The sequence below is a fragment of the Petaurus breviceps genome, unplaced genomic scaffold (genome assembly GCF_028583685.1).
Source record: "Petaurus breviceps papuanus isolate PSGF00001 unplaced genomic scaffold, PetGlider_PUasm1.0 183, whole genome shotgun sequence".
NCBI classification, from domain to species: domain Eukaryota; kingdom Metazoa; phylum Chordata; class Mammalia; order Diprotodontia; family Petauridae; genus Petaurus; species Petaurus breviceps.
In genome coordinates, this window is record NW_027185791.1 from 23129216 (window position 1) to 23157152 (window position 27937).

Consider the following 27937-nt stretch of genomic DNA (forward strand, 5'->3'; position numbering starts at 1 on the left):
ACTTTAACTGGGTAAATGGTACTAGGGTTCTGGGGACCCTTCAAAATTATAGGAGCATATTTGGGGGAATGCGCCAATGACAGAAAATAGAAGTCACCCAACCTGCTTAAGGGAATCAGAAAACCTTGGGGAAAGGTTGAAATGTAAAATATGAGACGGTATAGCAGCAAGCACCCCAAGTGTCCTCAGGGTTTGCTGCCAATACAGGTTCTTAGATCTGCTTTGATAAAGGAAAGTAACTCAAAATGGGTTAACAAGCTTACTTTAATCAGTCAAATATGTATCATTTACCTAGTTCAGGGGAAAGAGGTCAGCACCCCGAACTTCAAAGTATACAGGCAGAATTATCAAGACAGAAACAGATCAAGTGGACAGATTTCAAACTGTCCAACCATTACATCCATACCCAATCAACATCTGGGTTTTTCAAAGCTGGGGCCTCAGGACAATGGCTTCCCAGAATCAATGTCAAATCACAGAACACTTCTCAAAGTGAGCCCCCAAAACAAAGCTACACTTCAGGGCTTATATAGCCTTCTCCTGGCTCAGAGAATGTAACAACCTTTTGGACCCACTGGCCAATCAAAAAGTATCAACTGAAAAACAAGCCTCCCACTCCGGGCTCCAGGTGCACTTTAGCCTAGGGGCAGGGAAGATCTTTAAATTTGCATTTCCATTACAGACGGTCAAGGGGCGGGGGGGCGGGGACCAGGGTAAACTATTACTTAAATCTTTTAGGAAATGAACAAAAGTTTCAAAACCTTTCAAAAAGCACTTCTAAAAGTAATAAAATTAAATAAAAAATTTTCTAGCATAATTTAGGATAAAGTCTATCTATGAACAATCAGGTGGTTTCTGTGGTAGTTGATAACCATGTCAATCATTATCCCTTTCTGTGTGCTATTTGATATGGTACATTATTAATTCTTTCATCTTCAGTTCTTTTTTTATTTTTTTTGCTTTTTGGAGGGCAGTTGGGGTTAAGTGACTTTCCCAAGGTCACATGGCTAGTTTTGTTTGTGTGTTAAGTGTCTGAGATAGGATTCAAACTCGTCCTCCTGACTTCAGTGCTCTATTCACTGTGCCACTTTGCCACCCCTCATCCTGAGTTCTAAGCAACCTAGGAGTATCTTCTGATATTTACTTATAAAATACTGAAATCATAATTTCCTTCTCATTGATAAAGTAGCAATGAGCCCCATAGAAATATATTAAAATATTTTTCTACAAATATTTGCTCATCTATAAATTCCAAACTCTCTACACTAAAATAAACATCACACTTACTAGCCATATAATTTATTAATTAGTGCCATGAACCAAAACAAGTATAAACAATTATTTGTAATGTATCATTTTGGAGAATTATCAAAGCCCATCACATGTAAATACCACTGCTACTGGGATTTCTTTTTACATTGGAAGCAGAGCTTATCCATTCAGTGCTGTCCACATAGCAGCTAAAGTCTATGAAAAATTCTCTACATTATGTTTCTGCACAGTTAAAGGTTAAACTCAGAGTCTCAGAAAAATTCTTGAAATATTTTCTTCTGTAAATTATTCATTTCCTCTCTAGGTATTTTATTACACTCCAGAATTAGAGTAAAGCTTGTGCCCTTCTCACAAACTCCTCAAATATTATTATACTATTATTTCTCCAGATTCCATTTCCTCTTAATGATGTAGTTACAGTGTGCATAGTGTCAGGGAAGCTAACGAAACGTGTGTGATTGTCAATAGGCAATTAAAACACACACAGAGATGTTATTCATTTTTTCCTTGAACAAGAGAAATAATTTTGTTCAATAAAGAAAGTTTAGCACTGCTCACTGCCATTGTTTCCTTCCCCAGATCATTGATCCACTCATTCCGCATCCAAAGTTCTTCATAACTCTTTCACTATGGCTTCTTTCCTCTTACCATATGCTCCTCCAAGCACAAGACGAAGCAAACTTCATCCCAAGAAAAAAGCACAAAAAGCAACATCTCTATACTTATTTCTAGAGGTTTGGGCCTGTGAGTGACAGGAAGGAATATATTTCAGATAGCATAAATATGTTGATATACATGTATATATAGACAGAGGGCACAGGATGAGTTGAGTATGAAGGGATGATATCTAAAAAATAAAATTACAAGGTGAGAGAGGAGTATATTGAAAGAAGGTGAAAGGAAGTGATACAATAGGGTAAATTATCTCATATAAAAGAGTGAAGAGAAAACTGTTATAATGGAGGGGAAGAGCAGGAAGGTGAAACGGAATGGGTCAACCTTATTCTCATTGAATTTGGCTTTAGAAGGTAATAACGTACACATTCAATTGGGTGTCTTACCCTACAGGAAAGTAGGGGGGAAGCAGATAAGAGGGGGCATGATAGAAGGGAGGGCAGATTGGGGCAGAGGGAAGTTAGAAGCACACACTTTTGTAAAGGGACAGGTTCAAAGGAGAAAATAGAATAAGTGGGGGGAGGGATAGGATGGAGGGAAATATAGTGAGTCTTTCACAATATAACTACCTATATTGGAGTATCTTCCCACTGGGGGTGGGTGAGAATGGAAGAAGGGAAAGAATTGGGAACTCAAAGTTTTAAAAACAAATTGCTTTTCACATGCAACTGGAAAATAAGATATATAGGCACTGGGGCATAGAAACCCATCTGGCCCTACTAGAAAGGTTTTTTGGGGGTGAGGGAGGATATAAGAGAGAACAGATTGGGGGAAGGGATATTCAGTGGGCTCGCTATTTTGGGATGGGTGGTAGGGGAAAGACGAGGAGAAAATTTTGTAACTCAAAATCTTGGGGAAATGAATGTTGAAAACTAAAAATAAATAAATAAATGGGGAAAAAAAAGAATGCTCCAAGACCCTTCAGATCTATTCAGGACAAAGGCTTGTTTGGATTTGCATAAGCCAGCACTGATGCCTTCTTTGTGTCAGGCCTCCCACAAAAATCAAGTTCCCTTAGACAACCTTCTCCCTCTGAGGGTTCACAGCTTGCTTCTCTCTCTCCAACTTGGGCAAGCTCCTTCCACACTTAGCTCCATGTGACCCAGGCTCCTTGTGATCACAGCAGTTAGCTGGGCCAGAGCTCAAAGCAGGTTGCACAGGCCTATTGATGGGTGGGGAAGATCTTCCTATATCATTAACATTACAGTCATTGGGTGGTTCAACATGAGCTGAATCATACTCTAAAAATTTATAGTAGTTACTATATCTTAAAAGACTCCTCTGACTTTATTGGTTCCATGGAAATGTCAAATTCCCAAACAATTCTGTAATCTCTTTCCAATGATCATCCCTTGTTGATATACTGGACAGAACCTGTCTACAAAAGAGACATGTAAATTGAAAGCTTCAGCTTACCTTTGTTTAGCTAATTCAAACATTTCACCAGTCTCAATGCTCTTCTAGTATTTTTGAACGAGTATGAGGTTATCCGTGTAAAAAAACACATATTTAATTCATGTCTATGAATATTTTATCCATTAGTTAATGGAAAGTGACAAGTGTGTCCTGAAATGAGGGAATGTGCTCAAACCGATAAAATACAAATGAAACAGTCTTTCCTTCGAATTTCTGAAAGAGGAATCTAATAGTAGCAGTTCTCTAAATGTAACTACCCAAGACTGTTTGTGGCATTTTGAGCCCATGGTATGGTACACTGATGCACTTTGTTTCAGATCCTTCAAGCCTACTCTCATTCATAGTTTCTTAATTTTTCTTCTCTACCACCATTACGTGTGACTTTTGAAAGCTAATGGACTCTGTGATAATGCCATTGAAGAGTAGTTTGAGATGGCTTTGTGTGGGTTCCTATGAATCCAAATGGGAGAGACTCATAAATAGCTAAATCAGTTATAGAATTTGGAGGCCATCATGAACTCTTCCCCTAAACCTATTTCCTTGTTGCTGCCTCTGAACATCAGATTTTGCAACACAAAGGCTGCTCTCTCCTCAGGAATATGGAGGACCATGCCTGTGGTCATCTACATTGAAACTGAATAAAAAGGAGTTCTGCTTTCCAGGTGTAATAGTAATGGAATTTAAAGATCCCCCTGTATTGACTTGGTTTTTGGTTTGATTGTGTTAAAACCCAGAGCTTGTGAATCCCACTTGTGGGATGGACTTGTTGACTTGAAAAGAGAGGGCTGAATTGGGGGGAGCTGGTGATGTAAATTTAGAGAGACACAAGAAAAGAGAGGCAGAAGAACTTTTTGGAAGCAGCATCTTGGAGGCAGAGAGAGACTGAGAGGATTGCTGAGGGCCACTCTGATTTGCCCAGGATTTTTAAGAGCTGCCACCTAGAGCTTCCAAGGACTGAGGAGACATGGCTGCTATGCTGGTACGTTGTCTGTCTGTTTTGATGTTGTTTTGCCAGATTTGTCCACTGGAGAAGGACAGTGCTGTTGTTGCAGAAGCCTTATAACCTTGCTGTTGGTTCAGAAGCCCTGAAGAAGGATTTTATTGTTGTATGTTTACAGAAATCCTGGAAGAGGGTTTTGCTAATGTTTTCAGGGGTCCTAGGACTGTTCTGCAGACAGAGAATGAATTAATGAAGACACTGGCAATGTATCTTGTGGCCTTGCTAAGCTTTGTCTCCCCAGGAACAAAGATTGATTAGAACTTGCCTCTTTTCAAGATGAAGAAAACACCTCTCTTTGGGTATTAAATGCTGTTCTTAAGCTTGTTGTAACTCTGGGGTAGATTCAATTGTGATCCAAGGGTGGGGAACTTTTGATCTTTATGTGTTCTGTGATTGAACAAGTGAATGTGCTTTACTTATGATTGGAAAATAATCTCCATTTTAGAAGAGGGGCTTTGTGATGGACGAAATGAATGTACAGCCTAGGGGTGGAGTAGTATTTAGAAGAGGGTCTTTGGGATTGATTAAATGAATGTAATGTCCAGGGGTGGGGTAGTACTTGGAGATTATGAAATTACACTTGGTAAATGCTGTATTTTGAATTATGCTAAATTTTGATTCTCTCTCTTCTTAGTTTGTCACTGAATAAAATGGAGAGCACCCATGCTGGTATTTTGAACCTTGGAAAGTTGCTTTTGCTTGGCATTACACCAGGTTGAATACTGATGGTAGTATTATTGTAGCTTTGTAATTTCAGATTCCTATGCCCTTTGTCTTTTCAAGTAGAATAATTTTGTCCATTATTCTCATTAGATCATCTGCGAGTTTCTGATTTCACACTTTTATATGAAACATGGCTCACTTGATTTTGTGTTTACTAGCAAATGTTCACAAGTTCATCATGTATTTTTTACTGTGACATTTTTTTAAAAATATCTTTAGATCAAAGGTTTTTACCTTTTATGTCATTAATGCATTTGGCAATCTGGTGAAACCAATGGACCACTTCAAGAATAATATTTGTTGCCATATTGATAATAGGAAGAAATGTTAAATTTCATTTGGGGGTTAGTGGAAATATTCATTTTTCCCATACAAGCTCATGAGTGGGATGTCTATATATGTACACACATATCGCAGGGGGGCTAAGAACCCCTGCCTGATGAAGTCTTCCTTGTAATTCTTTGGCAATAGAGGCTTTGACTTAAGCTTCTCTCCATAGGTGAAACTTATCTATCTACTTTAAGAGATCTAATTTTTGTCCTCTGTATGAACAAAAATTTTCCCTTTTGCTATTAGAAATTTAACACTGTTCCTGCCATAGATGAGTTTTCTATTTCTTGCTTAAATACCCCTTCCAGTCTTTCTGCCATAACATTCTTTTTACTCTTTATGGCCTCTATTATCTAATTCCTTTTCCTCAGAAGGGTTCTGGACATCAATCTCCAAGTGTTCTTTCCTATTGTTTATAGGTCTGATATTTTTTTTAAATGACCAAATGGGTCACGTAATTCACAGAAAACTGACTATGTGATTGTTTCAATATGAATCTTGCCATGAGTTGCCTTGTACTATCTTGAAGCCCATTTCTATGGTGTATTTATATTGACCTATGCTCTTCTCTTACTTCCAAAATGTAAGTGAATTTCCACTATCCGTTACGTGCAAACCTATTTCAAGTGAATTACATCTCATCTGTTGAATAGACTATTTCATGAAGGAATAATGCTAAATAAATAATACTAAATAAAAAAGTAATGCTAAATAAATACTAACAATGTAATGTTATCTCACAACTTCATGTAAAAGAAATACTGCAGGCAAGCAATACCTAGAAAAAAGAGAAGTGAATATGCAAATGTGTTGCAATATGACAGTAATTACAAGAACATTCAATTGCCAATAACTGATACAAAAGCAAGCAAAAATATCTAGTAAATCAAAAGTGATTATGCATTTATATACTCTTATGAAACATATTTAATGCAATAATTCCTGTCATTCAACTAGATATATTGAAAATATACATACATGTGTATATATGCATATATACAAATACACATGTGTATATATACATGTTAATACACACACATATATATGTGTGTGTGTATATATATATATATATATATATAACAAATATAACAGATTCATCATGAATTTGGAAGTCCCTCAAAAGAAAATAAAATACAACATTAATCATGACAAAATGGGATTTAGAACACTGAAAAAAACTTTATCTAAAGGAAAACATGAAAGTCCAGAAAAAACAGATCTGACAAACAGTGAACACATAATATTTAAAAAATAAGAAGATCTTAATAAGAGGGTGGAAGAAAAAATAATGTGAAAAGATACCTTCAAACCACTGGCTAATTTCATAATTATATGTTTAATTTATAGATAAAAGAAAAATAAAACCCTCGGAGCAAGTACAGCATGTTTTACCCACCACATGAAGAGTTAAGTGAATTATAAAAACAAGACAAGCACTAAAACCCTCCACATAGAGCTCTCCTGTCTAACCTCTTATGTGAGATAGAATGACAAAGAAAGGGTACCTTTTATTTTCTCCAGTTTTTGGCTGATTATGTCCCATTCTGTAGTAGGGCCACCGAGTAAATGTCTTAAATAAAGTTTCAACTTGAGTGATATCTGGGGTCTTCTCAAAAGGAATTAACCAATTTACATGTAAAAAAAAACCTATTCAACAAATCAGGCACAGGATAGCTATTACTCTTATTTGATTTAAATAATTATTTAACATAAAAAGATAAGTTTACTGAAAAACATTTGAAATGAGAAACAATAATCCATGATTCCTTTAATACTTTCAAGTGGTAAATGTTCCCAGGAGATTATTTCACTTCAACTTAAATCTGTATTGAGCAGAATTCAAGGTCCATATATTCTAGTGACCCAGACATGCATGACATCCTCCAGGAACCTTCTCTTCCTATAAGTAATGTGACTTTGGGAAGGATTTACTCTTGCCAGTTAGCACCTAGGTTCTCCTGACTACTCAATTTCATGAGGGAGCTACCAGGGATAGAAATATTCACCACCATATTGCTGTTTGATCACCCATACTAAGGCAAAGAAGCACAAAGCAGAAGAAATAGCTAGGGACTTGAGATGAAGCATCAGGCAAAGTTAAGTTAAATACATGAAATGTTTTGAGGCCTTTACTGTATTGAAAATCCAGGTGAAATTTCTTGAGGCCTTGTCAGCTTCCCAGTAGAGCTACCCTCAGGGCCTACTCTTTATTGATTCAATAGAATCAGTCTGTAGATATCTATATTTCACTCAGGCTAAACCTCAGCCTCTGTAGGCCCTATCTTTTCTGAGCCTCTATCAGGTTAACTTAGGAGATCAACTGCTTTACCCCTTCATTTTTGTTGCTCAATGTTTATTTTGTGGCTATCTTCTCTTTGTTTGTGGAAGAAATCTGGAGAGTTTGGAAATTTCTGACCTACTCCACTGTCTTTCCAGAATTTGTTTTCTCTGCAACAAGAGAAATAACTGATAGCTGTATAGAATTATTTTACACACACACACACGCACATATATATGAATACACACATACATATGTATATGTTTATATACATGTACATGTATAGGTGTTCTGTATCAGCAAGCACTCCAGTGTCCCCAGGGTGGCTGCCAACACAGGTTCTTAGATCTGCTTTGTTAAAGGAAAGCAACTCAAAATGAGTTAACAAGCTTACTTTAATGAGTCAAATATGTATCATTTACCTAGTTCAGGGGAAAAAGGTCAGCACCCCGAACTTTAGATTATACAGACAGAATTATCAAGACAGAGAAACAGATCAAGCAGACAGGTTTCCAAACTGTCCAACCATTACATCCATACCTAATCAACATCTGGGTTTTTCAAAGCTGGGGGACTCTCAACAACATCTTCCCAGAGTCTCATCTGATCAAATCACAGAACACTTCTCAAAGTGAGCCCCAAAACAAAGCCTCACATCAGGGTTTATATAGCCTTCTCCTGGGTCAGAGAATGTAACCACCCTCTTGACCCACTGCCCAATCATGAAGCACCAAGGTGTGGGCATTCCTGAAAACTAAGCCTCCTGCCACAGGCTCCATGTGACCACATTCAGCCTATTAGGAAGCAGAGCATATTTTCTTTTTTCTTTCTATTTTTATTTTAAGCAATCGGGGTTAAGTAACTTGCTCAAGGTTACATGGCCAATTATTTCTGGGTGTGGTGCTGAGTGTGGGAGCCCAGGATTTGATCTCTAGGTCATCTGAACACTGGAGCCGGTGCTCTTACTAGCTGAGCAACCTGGCCACACCCACAGAGTATATTTTCAAATCAAGGAAGGTTCTTAGAGTCTCTTAAGCCTATCAAAGGGCCTAAGGGCAGGGAAGATCTTTAAATTAGCATTTGCATTACATGTATATTACACAAATTCATTTATTTGTATATATACATACATATCTGTGTGTGTGTGTGTGTGTATATATACACACACACACACACATATTCACACATACACACATCTATTTGTGTCTAATACTAGCCATCTCTTGGGGGGGGAGGGAAAAATAAATTTACATGATAATGCAACTTCAATTTTAATTCACCAAATCTCTTGCTCCTTTCTCAGACCACACACTTCTTGACCCCTCTACTACGTGTGACACACTATTGGATTATCTCCTGAAAACTGTCTCCTCTACAGCTTTCATGGCACAATTCACAAGTAGTTCTTCTCTGACCTAACTGTTCCTTCTTATCCTCTTTTACTGTTCTATTTCTCATAATGACCCCTTGACTGTGGTTCTCTTATTCTCCTCCCTACATATCCTCTCTTGGTGATTTCATCAGTTCTCATGAATTTAATTATCATCTATATTTAAATGACAACCACATCTCTCTATCCAGCAACAGTATTGTCATGCATTGTATCTCAGATTGCTAATTTCTAATAAGCATTCTAATAAATGAATAAATTCTAATAAAACATTCTAACAAACATTAAGAATAAATTAATTAATTCCAATATATTTTAATTGACATATCTAATAGACATTTCAAAATGCATATCCTGAAGATATCACAATCTCAATATATTTAAAACAAAATTCATGATCTTTCTGCCAAGACAATCATTCTTTCAAACTCTCACATTTTAGGATCAAAATATTGGTATTATCCTCAACTCCTCACTCTTTGCCACTCTATATATCCAATCAGTTGCCAAATCTTGACATTTCCATCTCTGCGTGTTGCCTCTAAACCTGCTTTCTATATCTGCAACTTCCTCCTTAATTAAAATACTTATCACCTCTCACCTAAATTATTGTAACAGACCCCTACTTGGGCTTCCCACTTCAATTCTCTCTCCACTTCAGTCTGTAACCTATTCTGCTACTGAAACTATTTCAGAGCAGCACGAACTATATCATTCCCATTCCCATTTACTCCTTCTTCTTAATTAATTCTAGTGGCTTCCTGTTGTCTCAGGAATAAAGACAAACAAATAAATGAACTCTTCTATTTAGCTTTTAAAGCCCTATACAATGTGCCCAAATCTACTTCTCTAGTCTCATTGGACAGTACTGCCTTTCTTGTTTTCTGTGATCCAGTCAAACTGGCATTCTGTCTGTTTCTCAGAGGTGGCACTCCGTCTCTCATCTATGTGCTTTCTTCATTGGTTATCCCCTATGCATACAATGCACATCTTCCCAATATCTACCTCTTTGGATTTCTCTCTTCTGTCAACACTCAATTGACTAACAACCCATGTGGAGCCTCTCTTGGGTCTCATAGAGTACTCTGTATTTAACTCCTTTTATAAATTTGTATTTCTTTTCTTTATATTTTTGGTGCATAGTTTTATACTCCCCTTTGTCGCCTTTACTGGAATGGATTTTTTTTTTTTTACCAGTGACAACAATTTCTTTTACAGTATGTGTATCCCTAGAAGCTAGCACAGGTCATGACACATGATATGAATTTGATAAATCCTTATAGATTAACTGATTGATTAATACGGAGTCTTAACTATTTACCTCAACTTAAATAATATTGTTTAAGTCTTATCTCTATTTCCAGGGCCAGAATTCTGGAAGATGCCACAGGCATAAAATAGTTAGTTAAATGTGAAATCTGAGACTGAATCCTGCAGTTTTTAAAATCTCTTCTTATGTAGAGTGTATTAGTTTTTATAGCCAATAAACTTTTCATATTCTTAAAAGTAGCTTTAAGCTACTGCTAGCATCATGCAAATTGGCATAATATGATGGCTTCACCTATTCCAAATATATTAAAATGATAAAAGCCATATTTCTTTCCTTTTACATGCTCATTTTCATCAGAATGTAAATCAAATGGGAGATGAAATATGTCTCTATATTTGAATATATTAAATATACTGAATATGTTTATAAAGTAGGAACATTTCTGAAAAAAATTCTTTTTTTTTCAAATGCTTTATTAACTTCTGATTTACATCATTCATTTCCACCAGAATTTGTTACAAATTTTCTCTCTGTTTTTCCCCTACCCATCGCCTCAAAATAGCAGTCCCATAGGATATCCCCTCCTCCAATCTGCTCTCTCCCATATTTTTTCCCATACCCCTTTTGACTTTTCCAGTGGATCTCTATATATCTCTAAGATATATAGGCCCCAGTGCCTATATATCTTATATCCCAATTACATGTAAAATAGTATTAATAATTATATATATATTTGAATGTTTGATTTTAAAACTTTGAATTTCGGTTTCATTCCCTTCCTCCCTTGTCACCCACCCTTACTGGGAAGATAAGCAGTTCAGTATAGGTTGTACATGGGTGGCTAATGCAAAACAATAACATAGTAGATATATTGTAAAAGACTGACTATATTTCCCTCCCTCCTATCCTATCTCCCATTTGTTCTATTTTCTACTTTGATCCTGTCCCTTTTCAAAAGTGGGCACTCCCAACTTCCCTCCCCCCCAGCCTGCCCTCTCTTCCATCAACCTCCCTCTCTTCCCCTTCCCCCCTACTCTCCTGGAGGGTGAGATATCCTATTTAGTGCCTATGTCATTCCCTCCCCAAGCCAAATTCAATGAGGATAAGGTTGACCCATTCCCTTATGCCTTCCTATTCTTCCCCTCCATTGTAACCATTTTCCCTTGCCTCTTCTATATGAGTTAGTTTACCCCGATCTGTCTTTCCTCATCTCCTCTCATTATATTCCCAGAGCATTGTGCTGGCCAATTTCTGCTAGCCTGCCGAGCTGTTCTCAGTGGGAGGTTAACTTCTCTGTGTCATTTTGTGGGTTCTATAGCTCCAAAGTTTGTATAGAGTTGCCTTTTTATGTGGATTGGGGAAGGTGGAAGCCGGAACCGCCATCTTGACTCTGCCCCTTCAAAGTAATTTCTTTGTAGGAAAGATGGACAGCCAATAAAGCTGTATGAATTCTGCATGGATAACAAAGGAAAGGCATCTTTATAGCATAAGAAATAGCAAGATGTTTATAATCGAACATTACACGCATTAGTCCTATGAGGATAATTATTTCAGAAAAAAAGGCTGTTTACATACAAGGTTGGCCAAATATAGTCAAAGAATAGCAAAGTGAATAGAAAAAGTAGAAATCTTCAAAAGGAAACCCTACAGAAAACCTAGAAAAACCTCAGAGAGAACCAAAGAAATGGACAAATAAAAATAAAAGACCCTAATATGATAACAACAGGGAGAAATAAATGGAAGGATAAGCCTCCAGGAAAATGACTTTTTAAAAATTGATTTGTTTGTTTACTTTTAGTTTAGAACTTACAGTTCCACAGTCCCTTGAGTTTCAAATTTTCTCCACCTCCCTCTCCTCACCCCCTGCACCCCTGGCATGGCGGTATTCACTCAAATATATTAATCATTAGTCAGATTGTTAAGAAGGATTATAACTGATGGAATGATGAGTAGAGAAGAGGAAACAAAAGAAAAGAAGAAAAAGAAGCAGCAAGTAGTGCATTCAGACTCTGTAGTTTTCTCTGCGTATGGATATCTCTCTCCATCACGAGTCTTTTGGAGTTGTCTTATAACCTAACATTGCCAAGAGGGTCCCAGTCTATTGATGTTAGTCATCATATATACATTGTGTCTGTGACTGTGTGCAGATTTCTCCTGGTTCTGCTCTTCTCCCTCAGCATCAGTTTATATAAATCTTTCCAGGTTATTATGAAGTCTGTCTGCTCCTCATTTCTTATAGCACAGTAGTATTCTATGACATTCATATATCGTAACTTGTTCAGCCATTCCCCAGTTGATGGGCATCCCCTTGATTTCCAAATCTTTGCCACCACAAAAAGAGCCACTATAAATATTTTTCTAAATATGGGTCTTCCCACTTTTCTGACTATTTGAGATATAACCCTAAAAGTGGTATTGCTGGGTCAAAGGGTATGCACTTATATATAGCCCTTTGGGCATATTTCCAGATTGATTTCCAGAATGGTTGGATCAGTTCACAACTCCACCAACAATGCTTTAGTGTTCCAATTTTTCCACATCTTTTCCAGCCTTTATCATTTTCCTATTTTATCATCTTAGCCAATCTGGCCAGCGAGATGTGATAGGTACCTCAAAGTTGTTTTGATTTTCATTTCTCTGATCAATAGTGATTTAGAACATTTTTTCATGTGCTTATAGATATCTTTAATTTCATCTTCTGAAAACTGCCTGTTCATATCCTTTCACCATTTATCAATTGGGGAGTGGCTTGTATTCTTATAGAGTCGACTCAGTTCTTTGTATATTTTAGAAATGAGGCCTTCATCAGAGACACTGGTTGTAAATTTTCTTTCCCAATTTTTCACTTCCTTCTTAATCTTGATAACATTGGTTTTATTTGTACAGAAGTTTTTCAGTTTAATGTAATAAAATTTATCCATTTTGCATTTTATAATGCTCTAAAACTCTTGTTTGGTCATAAAATCTTCCCCTCTCCATAGCTCTGACAGGTAAACTATCTCTTGCTCTCCCAGATTGCTTAAGTATCAGCCTTTATACCTAGATCATACACCCATTTCAACTTTATTTTGGTGTATGGTGTTAAATATTGGTCTATGCCCAATTTCTGCCATACTATGTTCCAGTTTCCCCAGCATAATTTGGTTTCCTTCTTACTTTTGTTTTATCATATCAACTAAAGGTCTATGAATTTTATGTTATTTTTATTATACCAACTCTTAGGTTTATTTATTAATTCAGTAGTTTTCTTAAATTTGATTTTATTAATCTCTCCTTTGGTTTTCATTATTTCTAATTTAATATTTAATTGAGATTTTCAATTTGTCTTTTCTAGCATTTTCAGTTGCATGCCCAAATTATTGACCTCCATTTTCTCTATTTTATTTTTGTAGGTATTCAGAGATATAAAATTCCCCGAAGAACTGCTTTTTCTGTATCCCACAAGTATGTTGTCTTATTATTGTCATTCTCTTGAATGAGATTACTTAGTTTCTATAATTTCTTGTTTCACCACGCATTCTTTAGGATTAAGTTATTTAGTTTCCAATTAGTTTTTAGTCTATCCTTCCATGTCCCTTTATTATATATAAGTTTTATTGTATCATGATTTAAGAAGGATGCATTTAATATTTCTGCCTTTGTGCACTAAATTGTGAAGTTTTTATGCCCTAGTACATGGTCAATTTTTCTGTATATGTCATGTACCGCTGAGAAGAAGGTATATTCCTTTTTAACCCCATTCGATTTTCTTCAGAGGTCTACCATATCCATCTTCTCTAAGATTTTGTTTACCTCCTTAATTTCTTTCTTGTTTATTTTGAGGTTAGATTTATCAAGTTCAGAGAGGGGGAGATAGAAGTACCCCACTAGTATGGTTTTGCTATCTCTTTCTTCCTCTAACTCCATTAACTTCCCCTTTAAGAATCTGCATCCTGTACTGCTTGGTGCATAAATATTTAGTAATGGTATTGCTTCATTTTCTATGGTGTCTTTTAGCAGGAAGGAAAGAAGAAAGGAAGGAAGGAAGGAAGGAAGGAAGGAAGGAAGGAAGGAAGGAAGGAAGGAAGGAAGTGAAGAGCTTACCCACTAAGAGGGTTAGGCTTACTCTGGAGACCCTAAAATAACAACAGGCTGGGTCCTGCCTAATGAAATCTACTCCAGTCTTCTCAGCCAAAGAAAAGTAAAATTTATTAAAAGTTCACTTGCATTAGACACAGAGTAAGTCTGTGCTAGGTCATTCTATGGTGCTCTCACACCACATGGTATGAGATGGGGTCTTATGTACAGAAGGCTGTGGGAGGAAACTAGGGGTGGTCTAGAGGAGGAGTTTGGGAAGGGTCTTCAGGAGGAGTTAAGGAGGTCAATGAGTGATTAAAGCTGGGAAGTGGCTGGAGGCTACAGACAATGGTGGGCTAGGTCAGTTCGAGGGTGTATTGATATTTTGATAGGCTCAGGGGTGGGAAGTAGATGAAAAATGGAGGGCTAGGCTAGTAACTAGGCTAGTAGCCAGAAGTTAATAACTAGGCTGGAGGTCTAGGCCCAGCCACAATGTAAGGCTTGTTGACTCATGCCTCATCGAATGAGACAATTTAATCAAGAGTCCAAGGAAGTTCCCAGAGCCTGTACCTCAAGAACTCAAGGAGAGCTCTAGAGGGCTCCCAGAGCCCATACCTCATCAGAATGAAGGAATGAAGGAAGAAAAAGGGAAGAAAAGATGGAAGGAAGGAAAGAAGGAAGGAAAAGTAAGTGAAAAAGTGAGCCTTCAGTCTTCATTCAGAATCCATCAGTTTTTTTCTCTGGAGGTAGATAGCATTTTTCATCATAAGCAATTTGGAATTTTCTTAAATTACTATATAGATCAGAATATCTAAGTCATTCACAATTAGTCATCCTTATGATATTGTTCTTACTTTGTACAATATTCTTTTGTTTCTCTTTGCTTCACTTTTCATCAGTTCATCATTTCTTATAGTACAATACTATTCTATCACAATGATAAACCACAATTTATTCAGCCATTCCCCAATTGATGGGCATCCTCTCTACTGACAATTCTTTGGCACTACAAAAAAAAGCTGCTATAAATGTTTTTGTACAGATAGATCCTTTTCATTGTCTTTCATCTCTTTGGGATATACACCTAACAATGGCTAGATTAAAGCATTGTGCAAAGTTTGATAACCCTTTGTGCATAATTCCAGTTTATTCTACAGAATTGTTGTATCAATTCACAACTCTATCAACAATGCATTAGTGTCCTAATTTTTCCCATATCCCCTCCAACATTTGTAAGTTTTCTTTTTTGTCATATTAGTCAAACAGATTGATGTGAGGTTGTATCTCGGAGTTGTTTAAATTCACATTTTTCTAATCAATTGTGAGTTGGAGGATATTTTTCAAAAGATTAGAGATACCTTTGGTTTCTTCTTCTTACAACTGCTCGTTCATATCTTTTGACCTTTTATCAACTGTGTAATAGCTCTAATTTTTACAAATTTAACTCAGTTTTCTATAGGGTTGAGAAATTAAGGAAATTATCAAAGAAACTTTCTGTATTTTTTTCTGTATTTTTCCCCTAGTTTCCTGTTTCCTTTTTAACCTTGGCTGTATTGGTTTGGTTTATACAAACTCTTTTAAATTAAATGTAATAAAAAATATCAATTTTACATCCCAGGAACTTTTCTATCTCTTGTTTAGTCATAAAACCTTCCCTTGCCATAAATCTGATGTATTTTTTTTTATATTCCCCAATTTACTTATGATATTATACTTCACATCTAAGTCATATACTAATTTGGACATTATTTTGGTATATAGTTTAAAATGTTGGCCTTTACTTAGTTTCTGCCAAAATTCTTTCCAATTTTCCCAGAAATTTTTCAAACATGGTGAGTTCTTACAAAAAAAAAAGTTTGGATCTTTGGGTTTATCAAGCAGTAGATAAATATGGTAATTTACTGTTTTGTATTATATACCTAATCTATTCCACCAGTTCACCACTCTATTCCCTAGTCAGTAGCAGATTATTTTGATGATTACCACTCTGTAATACATTTTGAGATCTGGTATTGCTAGGCTACCTTCTTTCATCTTAAAAAAATATATATATTCCCTTTAGATTCTTCACCTTTTCTTCTTCCAGATAAATTTTGTTACTCTTTTTTCCCCCCTGGCTTTATAAAGTAATTCTTTGGAAGGTTGGTTGTTATGGCACTGAATTAATTTAAGTAGACCTGTCATTTTTGTTATATTGGACTGGCCTACCTCTGAGGAGTGAGTATTTCTCACATTGTTTAGAGCTGTCTTTGTGTGACAAAGCAAGCTGTAATTGTGTTCATATGAACCCTGAGTCTGTCTTGGCAGGTAGACTTATAAGTATTTTACATTGTCTGAAATTGTTTTAAATCGAATTTCTCTTTTTCTATCTTTCTGCAGAACTTTGTCGGTAATATAAAAAAATGCTGAAGATTTATGTGGGTTTATTTTATATCCTGTAACTCAGCTAAAGTTGATCATTGTTTCCATCAGTTTTTTAGTTGATTCTCTAGGATTTTCTAAGTTTGCTATGAAACCATCTGCAAAGAGTGATAGTTTTGTTTCCTTATTGACTATTGTAATTTTTTCAATTTCTTTTTCTTGCCATTTCTACAGATAGCATTTTTAGTACAATATTGAATAATAGTGGTGAGAAATGACATCCTTTATTTACTTCTGATTTTATTAATAAGGTATCTAGCTTATCTCTGTAACAGATAATGTTTGCTATTGCTTTTATATAAATAATATTTGTCATTAAAAAAAAGTTCCCAGAAGTAATTTTGCTGTATTAACTACAATTAGATGCCCCCAAATAAGAAGGTAATGATCCATAATGCTATCTAACGGCAAACATTCTTGAAGTGACTACTAGGTTACAACATATAAAGACAAAAATGTGTCTTTCTCTGCCTGTAACTACCTTGCATCGTTTTAAGGGAAAACAACAAAAATGAATGTGAATAAATATAAAATAAATAAAAAAATAAATATAAAATTTGATGTGATATAATTTCAAAAGGTGAAGGCTAATAACTGAAGGGATTAGAAAAGTTTGTGCAGGCCACGCCATTTACAAATTGAGAACTTGAAGGAATCATAAAGACCATCAGGTCTGGCTCTGACATGTTACATTAGAAAAAACAACAGCAACAGCTGAAGACAGAAGAGGTTAGACAACTTGTTCAATGTCTCATAACCTAATAAAGGGCAGCATCAAACTTTGAAGGTAACTAGGGATTCTAAGAGGTTGTGGGAGGAGCCATCCAATCAAAGGGAAAAGCTGCAGGGGTGAAGATGCTTCTGAGGTGTAAATTCCAGGACTGAAATTATCTGCCAGCATGAAGATTATGACCTGCATACTTGAACCTAGAAGAGCAGTTTGAATGTAAAATGGTAAGAAACAGTACAGGTCTCATCACCTCATGCCAGGACTATTGCAATAGCTTGTTGGTTGGTCTCTCTCTCTTAAATCTTTCACCACTTGGGTATATTCTCACTCAGTTGTCCAATTTATCTGCAGCTCAGACTGTCATACTCTTATTTGATATATTCTAGTGGCTTTTAGGATCAAACACATATTCTTTGCTTGCCTTTCAATGTCTTTTGTTACTTGGAGACTTTCTTCTTTTCTGGTCTCCCTACATCTTACCGCCCTAAATATTCTATGATCCAGTGACTCTTTGCCCCCTTCTGTTTCTTGTGCTTTTTGATGCATTTTCACTGGCTGTCCTCTATACCTGGAATTTCTTCCGTCCTCCTATCTACCACCATTTTTAAGAAAAAAAATTGAGGGACAAAGAAAACAGGTATGGAAGAGGATAAGGGAATGAAGTGATTCAGTATTCCTGCCACTCAGGTAAAGGTAATTCCTATAGCCTTATGGACGAGGTTGGGAAGACCTGTCGTTTTGTTAGAACTGAGAATTTTCTAGTTTGGAATAATGTGATGATATATCTAGAGTGGCAGTGTGGGTTTGTTTTTAGCAGGAGACAGTTATCAAGTTGTTTCAAGTAAAACAGGCTGCGGGTGAAAGAGCTGTTTTTTAAAATTTTTTAGAGAGGTAATATAAAAGGTTTCAATGAGGTAAAAAATTTAAAGAATCATAAAAAGTCAAAATGAGGTACTGTAGTAAAATTTATCATGCTTCAGGTGTATCTCAAAAAAGGAGGAATAGGGATCATGTTTTCTGGTAAAACAACAATAAATACTGTCAGATGAGCCATATTGGGCAACTGTATTATGTTTAGAGGCACCATGAAAAATAAAAGTATTTCAATATTAAATATATACATATACACACTGAATCATATTACATCTGTGTACTTAAAGAAAAAGCTAACTGTATTCCACAAACATTTTGATGGTAAGATGATAATTGTAGTTTATTTCAATGACTTCTTTGAGAAAGTTTAATAGATAAAAAGAAAATTTTTGATCTAAACAATAATAAATAAATGAGAATTTAAAGGGTATTTATATTTTTTAGGAACAGATAAAACTTTTATAAAAAATTTATGATGTGCCAGGGTATGAACAACTATAGAAAGGCAGAAATAATAAATGTATCATTTAGAGAATATATTGCTTTTATTCAATAAAGGATATATTAAAAGAGATATAAAAAAGCTTCTGCAGTAAATAACATACTATAAGAAGTGGGCCAAAAGGAAAAAATATAGAACTAGTAAGTGGTTGCATTTTTTTAAAATGAAGCAATATGACAGTATACCCAAACTTGTAGAATAAAGATAAAACAGCCAATCTATCATTCAACAACCATTTGTAAGTGACTACTCTGTGCCAAACTGTTTTAAGTGCTAAGACTTTATAAGAAGCTTGTATTCAAGTTGAGAGAAAACAGACACATAAATAAGTGGATACACAATATATGAAATGGATAAAAGACATTTTGGTGGAAAGTTACTTGAACCTAGAGGTTCAGAAAGGACTTCATTGGAAATGTGGTATTTTCACATTTTTTTGGAAAGTTTTTTTGATAGTTTTGAAGTAAATCAGGGATTCTAAGAGGTCAGAATGAAGAGACAGAACATTTTAGGCCTGGAACAGAATCAGCAGAAGTATGCAAGGATTGTAGGTGCAATATAGGGTCTGTATACAGTACAGAGAGTAAGTAAGAAGGGTTGGGCCATATGTAGTGGTTAGTTATGTGTAACAGGAATGATAAGAAGGAGTCAGGTTGGAGACCTTTAAATGCCAAGAAAGAGCAGCTGTTATTTGATTGAAAAGTAATAGGGAGATCCTGGAATTCATTGACTATGGAGAGATGACATAGTGCGACCTGTGTTTTAGGAAAATTACATTGCTTTCTGTGAGGAATATAGAGAACAATTTGAGACAGTAAGGCCAAGTAGACTTCTTTTGCAATAGTCCATGGAAGATATTATGATGGCCTGAGCTAGACTGGTGGTGGTTAGAATGAAATGAAAGGGATGTATATATATATATATATATATATATATATATATGTGTATATATATATGTATACACACACACATATATATGTATATATATACACACATACATACATATACACACACACACACACACACACACACACATATATATATATATATATGAAAAATTCTGGGAAAACAAACATGACAAGATTGGAGTTTAAATCTGGATTCAGACACTTTTTTTTCAATTAACAGTATTTTATATTTTCCAATTACATGTAAAGATAAGTTTTCAACATTCGCTTTTGATAAGATTGAGTTCCTAGTTGTTTTATCCCTCCTTCCCAACTTCCTCCCCAAGACAGTAGGCAATTTGATTTGGTCATACACATACTATTACATTAAATATATGTCTACCTTAGTCATGTAATATAAGAGGAATCAAAACAAAAGGGAAAATCCACAAGGAAAAAATTAACAAAAACAGTAAATGACAGTACTATGTTTCCATCTGCTTTCAGACTTCATAGTTCTTTCTCCAGATGTGGATAGAATTTTCCGTCATGACTCTTTGGGAATTGTTTTAGGTCACTATATTGCTGAGAAGAACTATATCTATAAAAGTTGATCACCACACAACGTTGCTATTGTTGTATACAATATACTCCTGGTTCTGCTCACTTCATTCAGCATCAATTCACTTAAGTCTTTCCATGGCTTTCTCAAATCCACCTGCTCATCATTTCTTATAGCAAAATGGGATTCTATTATATTCATATACGACAACTTGTTCAGCCATTCCCCAATTGACAGACATCCCTTCAATTTCCAATTCTTCACCATCACAAAAAGAACTATCATAAATACTTTTCTACATGTGGGGCCTTTTCCCATTTTTTAATGATCTCTTTGGGATACACACCTAGTATTGGTATTGCTGGAACAAAAGTTGTGCAGTTTTATAGCCCTTTGGGCATAATTGCAAATTGATCTCCAGAATGATCAGGTCAGTTTACTACTCCACCAATAATGCATTGGTGTGACAATTTTCCCACATCTTCTCCAAAATTTATCATTTTCCTTTTTCTGCCATTATCAGCCAATATGATAGTTGTGAGATGATACCTCAGAGTTGTTTCAATATGCATTTCTCTAATCAGTATTTGGAAATTTTTTTGATTTGACTATAGATATCTTTAATTTTTTCATCTGAAAACTTGTTCATATTCTTTAACCATTTCTCATTTAGAGAATGAATTGCATTGTTATAAATTTTACTCAGTTCTCTATATCTCTTGGAAATCAGGCCATTATCAGAACCACTGGCAGTAAAATTCATTTTTCGGCTTTATGCTTTCCTTCTAATCTTGGTTGCATGTCTTTTTTTATACAAAAACTTTTAAAAATTGATGTAATCAAAATTTTTCATTTCATAATATTCTCTATCTTTTGTTTGGTCATAAATTCTTCCCTTCACCATAGATCTGACAGGTAAACTACACTTTGCTCTCCTGATTTGCTTATGGTATCACCCTTTATGTCTGAAATCATGTACCCATTTCAATCTTATTTTGACTGATTCACCATTCTTTTTCTTAGCCAATATCAAAGAATTTTGATGAATGCCACTGTATAATATATTTATAAATCTGGTAAGGTTAAGCCACCTTCCTTTGCAAATTTTTCAGTAAATTCCTTGAGATTCTTAACTATTTGTTCTTCCAGATGAACTGATATTTCTAGCTTTATAAATGAGTTTTTGGTAGTTTGATGTCATGAAAAAGTAAATTAATTTAGGTAGCATTTTCCTTTTTATTATATTCGGTCGACCTACCCATAAAGATTTGATGTTTTTCCAATTGTTTAGATCTGACTTTATTTGTGGGAAAAGTGTCTTGCAATTGTATTCACATAGTTCCTGGGTTTGTCTTACTTGGCAAGTACAATCAGTGGAATAGATGAAGCAAACGGAGCACAGCAGTCATTGACTACAGTAATCAACTGTTTGACAAAACCAAATACTCCAGATTCTGGGATAAGAACTCACTACCCGACAAAAGCTGCTGGGAAAACTTTGAGACAGGGTTGGTGGAAACTAAGCATAGACTTATTATCAATACACTATAGGAGCCTCTTAACCTAGGGATTGTATGAGTGTGGCTGTCCTTCGTGCTCAAAGAGGACCAAAATGGCACCACTATGTCAAAATCAAGTCACTGGGTGCCCAGCAGTGGCCAATCAGACCCACATGAGCTCAAAAGTCTCTGCACCAGGTTGGGCACAAATAGTCCATGTGAACATCTGGACTGGTACATCAATACAGGTCTATGTCAAAGGAACTATATCACACAGACATTTCTACTATCTCCAGTTCCCTTACCATTTCAGTTTAGAAGTTTCTGCTTATCTTCATGATAAATAATTTGTGCCACATCCTCTGACCATCTGCCTACAGGAACAAGGCCTCATACATGTTCCAAACTCCTCTTGCTGATACCCTGTACAGTTTGTTCTTCCTCTGCTATCTAGCAAGGCATGGAAGAAAGACTGAGGGAGGGAAGGAGGCATGACTCCCCACTCAGGATAAACAGTGACCCATGGTTACTGGACATGTTCTGACCTTTACAGACACAGCTTTTATTTCTCACCTCCTTCTACTGTTCTTAAGAATGCCAATTCATATAGCTTTTCTCCAGTATGAGTTCTCTGATGCCTCATAAGATGTGCCTTCCTCCCAAAGACCTTCCCATATGCAGTAGATTGATAAGGTTTCTCTCCAGTATTATTTCATGTAGAATAAGTTCTGAGTTGTATTGGAAAGCCTTCCCATACTCCTTAGATTAAAAAGAATGTTTCCAATGTGAATTTGCTGATGCACGTGAAGATGCACCTTTCTCATGAAAGCCTTCCCACATTCACTACATTCATAAAGTTTCCCTCCAGTATGAATTCTCAGATGCACTATAAGATGATCCATAGCCCTGAAGGCCTTCCCACATTTCACTACATTCCTAAGGTTTCTCTTCCATATGAATTTTCTGATGCACAGGAAGCTGTGACTTACTCCTGAAGACCTTCCCACATGCATTACATTCATGAAGTTTGTCTCCACTATGACTTCTCTGCAGCCACTAAGATGTGGCTTCCCCTTAAAGGCCTTTCCACATTCACTATATTTATAAGGTTTCTCTCCAGTTTGAATTTTCTGATGCTGTAATAGTAAAAAAAAAATTGAAGATCCCTTTGTATTGACAAGCTAACAGGTACTTAGCAGTTAGTGTGAAGCTAATTATATCAAGCTTCTGTTAAGAAACAGAAGGTATGAACTCCTGTTGCTTATGTAAGAGGAAGGGGCTGAACAGGAAGGAGCTAATATGATATAAAATGAAAAACTCCAGCTGGGAGAGTCAGAACTTCTTGGGAGAAGCATCTTGGAGGCAGAGCAGCTGCTGCAGAGGGAAGATGGGGAGGGGGAAAAAGGGAGGGAGAATTAGAGAGTATTTCTCTCAGCAAGCATCTGGAGGCTGAGCTACCACTGCTGGACTGAGGGTAGAACTAAGAATTGAGAAGAACTTGAACTTGTGGTGGCAAAACTCGGACTTGTGGTGGAAGAATTTCTTGGAGCAAACCGTGTGGATGCTGGGGAGAGGTCCAGGCTGGAGAATGTGATTTTGAAAACAGGAGGCCAATTTAGTGTTAAATTGTTAAGATGTGAACACTGAATGAATGTACTTTGTTTTCTGTGAATGTTTTGCTCTGATTTGTTATTTAATAGAGAGTTCACTACACTATGTGATGAGAACCTTGAAGCTGTTCACAACAGCAGTCCTCTGGAAAGCTGCTTGCACTTGGTTTTACAGATGAATAGCATGATTTCACTTATTATTTAAGGCCTTTCCACATCCACTACATTCATAAGGTTTCTGTCCAGTATGAATTCTCTGATGCACAGTATAATTTTCCTTATACCTGAAGGCCTTCCCACATTTGTTACATTCATAAGGTTTCTCCTCTGTATGAATTTTGTGATGCACATAAAGGTCTGACTTACTCCTGAAGGCCTTTCCACATTCCTTACATTTATAAGGTTTCTCTCCAGTATGAATTCTCTGATGCACAGTATAAGTTTCCTTAGTACTGAAGGCCTTCCCACATTCACTACATTCATAAGGCTTCCTTCCAGTATGAATCCTCTCATGCACTGTAACTTGTTTCTTCCTCCTAAAGGCCTTGCCACATTCATTACATTCATAAGGTTTCTCTCTGGTATGAATTTTTGATGTTGTTTAAGATATGAGTTGTAGGGGAAAGCCTCCCCACACTCCTTACATCCATAAAGCATCTCTCCAGTATGAAATTTGTGGTGCGCAGTAACGTCTGACTTGCGCCTGAAGGCCTTCCCACATTCACTACATTCATAAGGTTTCTCTCCAGAATGAATTTTTTGATGTTGTTTAAGATATGAGGTGTGGAGGAAACCCTTCCCACATTGCTTACATTCATAAAGCATCTCTCCGGTGTGAATTCTCTGATGCTCAGTAAAACTGTGACTTCTTCCAGAAAGCTTTTCCACATTCACTGCATTCATAAGCTTCCCCTCCAGTGTGAATTTTCTGATGCAGTGTAAGTTGTAACTTAATCCTGAAGGCCTGCCCACATTTACTACATTTATTAGGATGCTCTCCAGGATGAATTCTCTGATGTCGAGTAAGATTTCTCTTCCATGTGAACGCTTTATCATATATACTACATTTATAAGATTTCTCTCCAGTATGAATTCTCTGACAGAAAGAAAAATGATTTTTGTTCTTGAAGGCCTTCCCATATCCATTAAAATCAAGAGATTTATCTCCAGTAAATTCTCTGGTCTCTGGACAGCTGCTTCTGGGAACATCTGCCTCTGGCATCCAAGATGCTTCCTTTCTTTCCAACTGGTAAATAACATCTGGTGTGGAAACTGTAAATCCCACAGACACTAAGTTCCTGTAGTTCTCTAGCATGACATCCCAGTACAACTTTTTCTGAGATGGATTCAATTGTACCCACTTCTCCTGGGTGAATTCCACAGTCACATCCTTGAATGTCACGGATTCCTCGCAGGGCCGGGCTTGCAGCACAGGAGCCATTCCCTCTTCCTCAAGGGCAGAAGTCAGAGAAGGCAGATCTGTCTTGGGACCCCTGGCACAGGGGAAAGACAGAGGCCTGAAGAGGTAGGACCCGGGTCACAGAATGTGGCCTGGGCTTAAAGAGGATTAGAATCCCTGGATTCAGACATTTACTAGCTGTGTGACCTGGACAAATCATTTAACCTCTATTTCCCCCAGTTTCTTCATGTGTAAAATAGGAATATTAATAGCATCCATCTCCCAGGATTATTGTGAGAATAAAAGCATTATAATATTTATAAAGTTCTCAGCACAATAGTTGGCATATAGTAAGCACTACATAAATGCTAGTTATTATTACCATCATCACATTTGGCAAATGATTGAATACGTAGAATGAGGAGTCAAGGAAGATTCTATGGTTGTGACTGAGAGACTGGAAATATTGTGATTAGAAGAAATGTTTCCCTTTGAACAGTTATATTTAAAAAAAACAGGTGATTAATTAATTTTAGAATTAAAAATAATCCAACTCAGTAATTGAAAGACAAGTATTTAAGTACAGATTTTTGAAATCGAAAGTAATGACAAAAATTGAGGGAAATCAACAAATATCTTTCAAACTGTTTAATTGCCAAGAGGGGATGCCTACCAAGATCAGTAATGCCAACACAGAATTCACAAGGAATAAAGATGAAATAAGATTAAGAGCAGATCATATGATGCACAATTGCATGAATGAAAATAAATTGATTTTTTTTACCAAAAATAAATTCTGCAATGATTAAAAAATGAAAGATTATTACATGTTTAAAGTTATTAAATGAAATAGTATCCATAAGGCTTTAGCATAATATAAAAATTATTCACTGTCCAATTTGTGTTTGCGTGATGGAAGCAAGCAGAACACCAACCTCGGAATCAGAGGGACTTGAATTCAAATCCAACCTAAGACACTTGACACGTGCACTAGCTGTATGACATGCAAGTCACTTAATCCCAATTGCTTTACTTTCCTCCTCCAAAAAAATGGTTAAATATTAAGGAATCAACCAGAATAAATAAATATATTCATTAGAAAATTTAAATCATTTTATCAGCAGATGCAGGAAAAAGACTTCATCTATAAACAGCTATCTTATACATAGAATTGGAAATAAAGTGTTATTCTTAGAGTCATCAAAACCATTTCTTTAAAACCAACAGTATTATTTGTAAGAGTATTATTTGTAGCACTGGAATTTTCCTGAGGAAAACTAGGTGCCAATCAAGAATAACCCTTGTCTCCACAATGGTTCCACATAGTACTGGAAATGCTACTCATATAAAAAAGATAAGAAAAATAATTTAACAGAATAAGCATAGACAAAAAGTAAGTCAAATTGATATGACAATTTAGTTAGACATTTAGAAAAAAAATCAACATCAACAGAAATTAAAACAATTAATAGTTCCAATAACATTATTAGGTCAGTAAGTTCACAAAACCAGCATAGTCATACTATTAACTGAAGATAGAGTAAAGAATACAAAGAGAAATTCCATACAAAATTACAACAAACTACATTAAATGTCTCAGAGTATGAGGCACTGAACATACATAAATATAATGTCAAAACAATGCTTATAAAAACAAAGCAAAACTGAGTAGTTAGTGAAATTGTAAATGTTCATTCCTGGGGTGATCAGACATAGAAAAAAAAATGATACCACTAGAAACAAATGATCAACTTTAATATTTTACCAATCATATTACTAAATGCATACTTTAAAATATATTATTTCACCAAATATTTCCCTATTAAATGTAAAATATTTAATAGTGATTTAAAAAATTGATTTAAAAATTCTCTCTTTCCTATCCCTCACCTTTCCTTAATATTGATTATACAAATGAAGTCATACAAAGAATTTCTCTATTAGTCTTGTTGAGAAAAACAAAACAGAAGAGAATAACAATAAATTTCAAAATATTATGCTTTGGTTTGCATTCAGCATTGAACAATTCTCTCTCCAGAGCTGAGTAGTATTTTTTTTTCAGGGGTCTTTTGGAATTTTCTTCAGTCACTGTCTTGATCAGAATAAAGTCTTTCAGAGTTGATCATCTTTACAATATTGTTACTGTATATGGTATTATCCTGGTTTTTCTCATTTCACTTTGCTTGAACTCATATGACTTCCCTGGTCTTTCTAAAACCATCTTGCTAGTCACAATAGTATAGCACAATAGTATTTCCTCACAATCATATGCCACAACTTATTCAGTCATTCCCTAATTGTGAGGGGCAACCCCTCAATTTCCAATTCTTTGTCAATGCAAAATTAACAGCTATGAATATTTTTTGTATAAATAGTTCGTTTTAATTTTTTTTGATCTCTTTGGGATGCAGATTTAGTAGTGATATTACTGGCTCAAAGCGATTGCACAGTTTTATAGACCTTTAGGCATAGTTTTAGACTGTTCTCCAGAATGGTTGGAATGCTAGTTCATAACTCAACCTACAGAACATCTGTGTCCCAGTTTGTCCACATTCCTTCCAGCATTTGAAATTTTCCTTTTCTGTCATGTTCTGATATGTATGAGGTGGTATCTCAGAGTTTATTTTTTTGCATTTTTCTAATTTCTCCAGAGCATTTTTCTCATGTGACTACTAAAACTTATTTGTTTTCTACTGAAACTACCTGTTTATATCCTTTGACCATTTATCAACTGCAGTTTGGATTTTTTTTTAAATTTGGCTCAGGTCCCCATATATTTGAAAAGTGAGGTCTTTATGAAAGAAACTTCCTGTAAATTTCCCCAGTTTCCTGTTTTCCTTCTAATTTGGGCTGCATTCGTTTTGTATTAACAAAAGCTATATAATTTCATGTAAACACAATTATCTATTTTACTTCTTGTGATCCTCTCTATCTCTTTTTTGGTCATAAACTCTTCCCCTATCTCTATATCTGTTAGGTACATATTTCCATGCTCCCTAATTTACTTATGATGTCACCCTTTAAGTCTAAATCACTTATCTGAG

The 27937-nt window shown here is 35.7% G+C and overlaps 1 pseudogene; it reads right to left on the reverse strand.

The window, feature by feature from the left end:
- Positions 1 to 22523: 22523 nt before the first annotated feature.
- LOC138160940 (zinc finger protein 431-like) lies at positions 22524 to 24966 on the reverse strand (annotated as a pseudogene).
- Positions 24967 to 27937: the final 2971 nt, after the last annotated feature.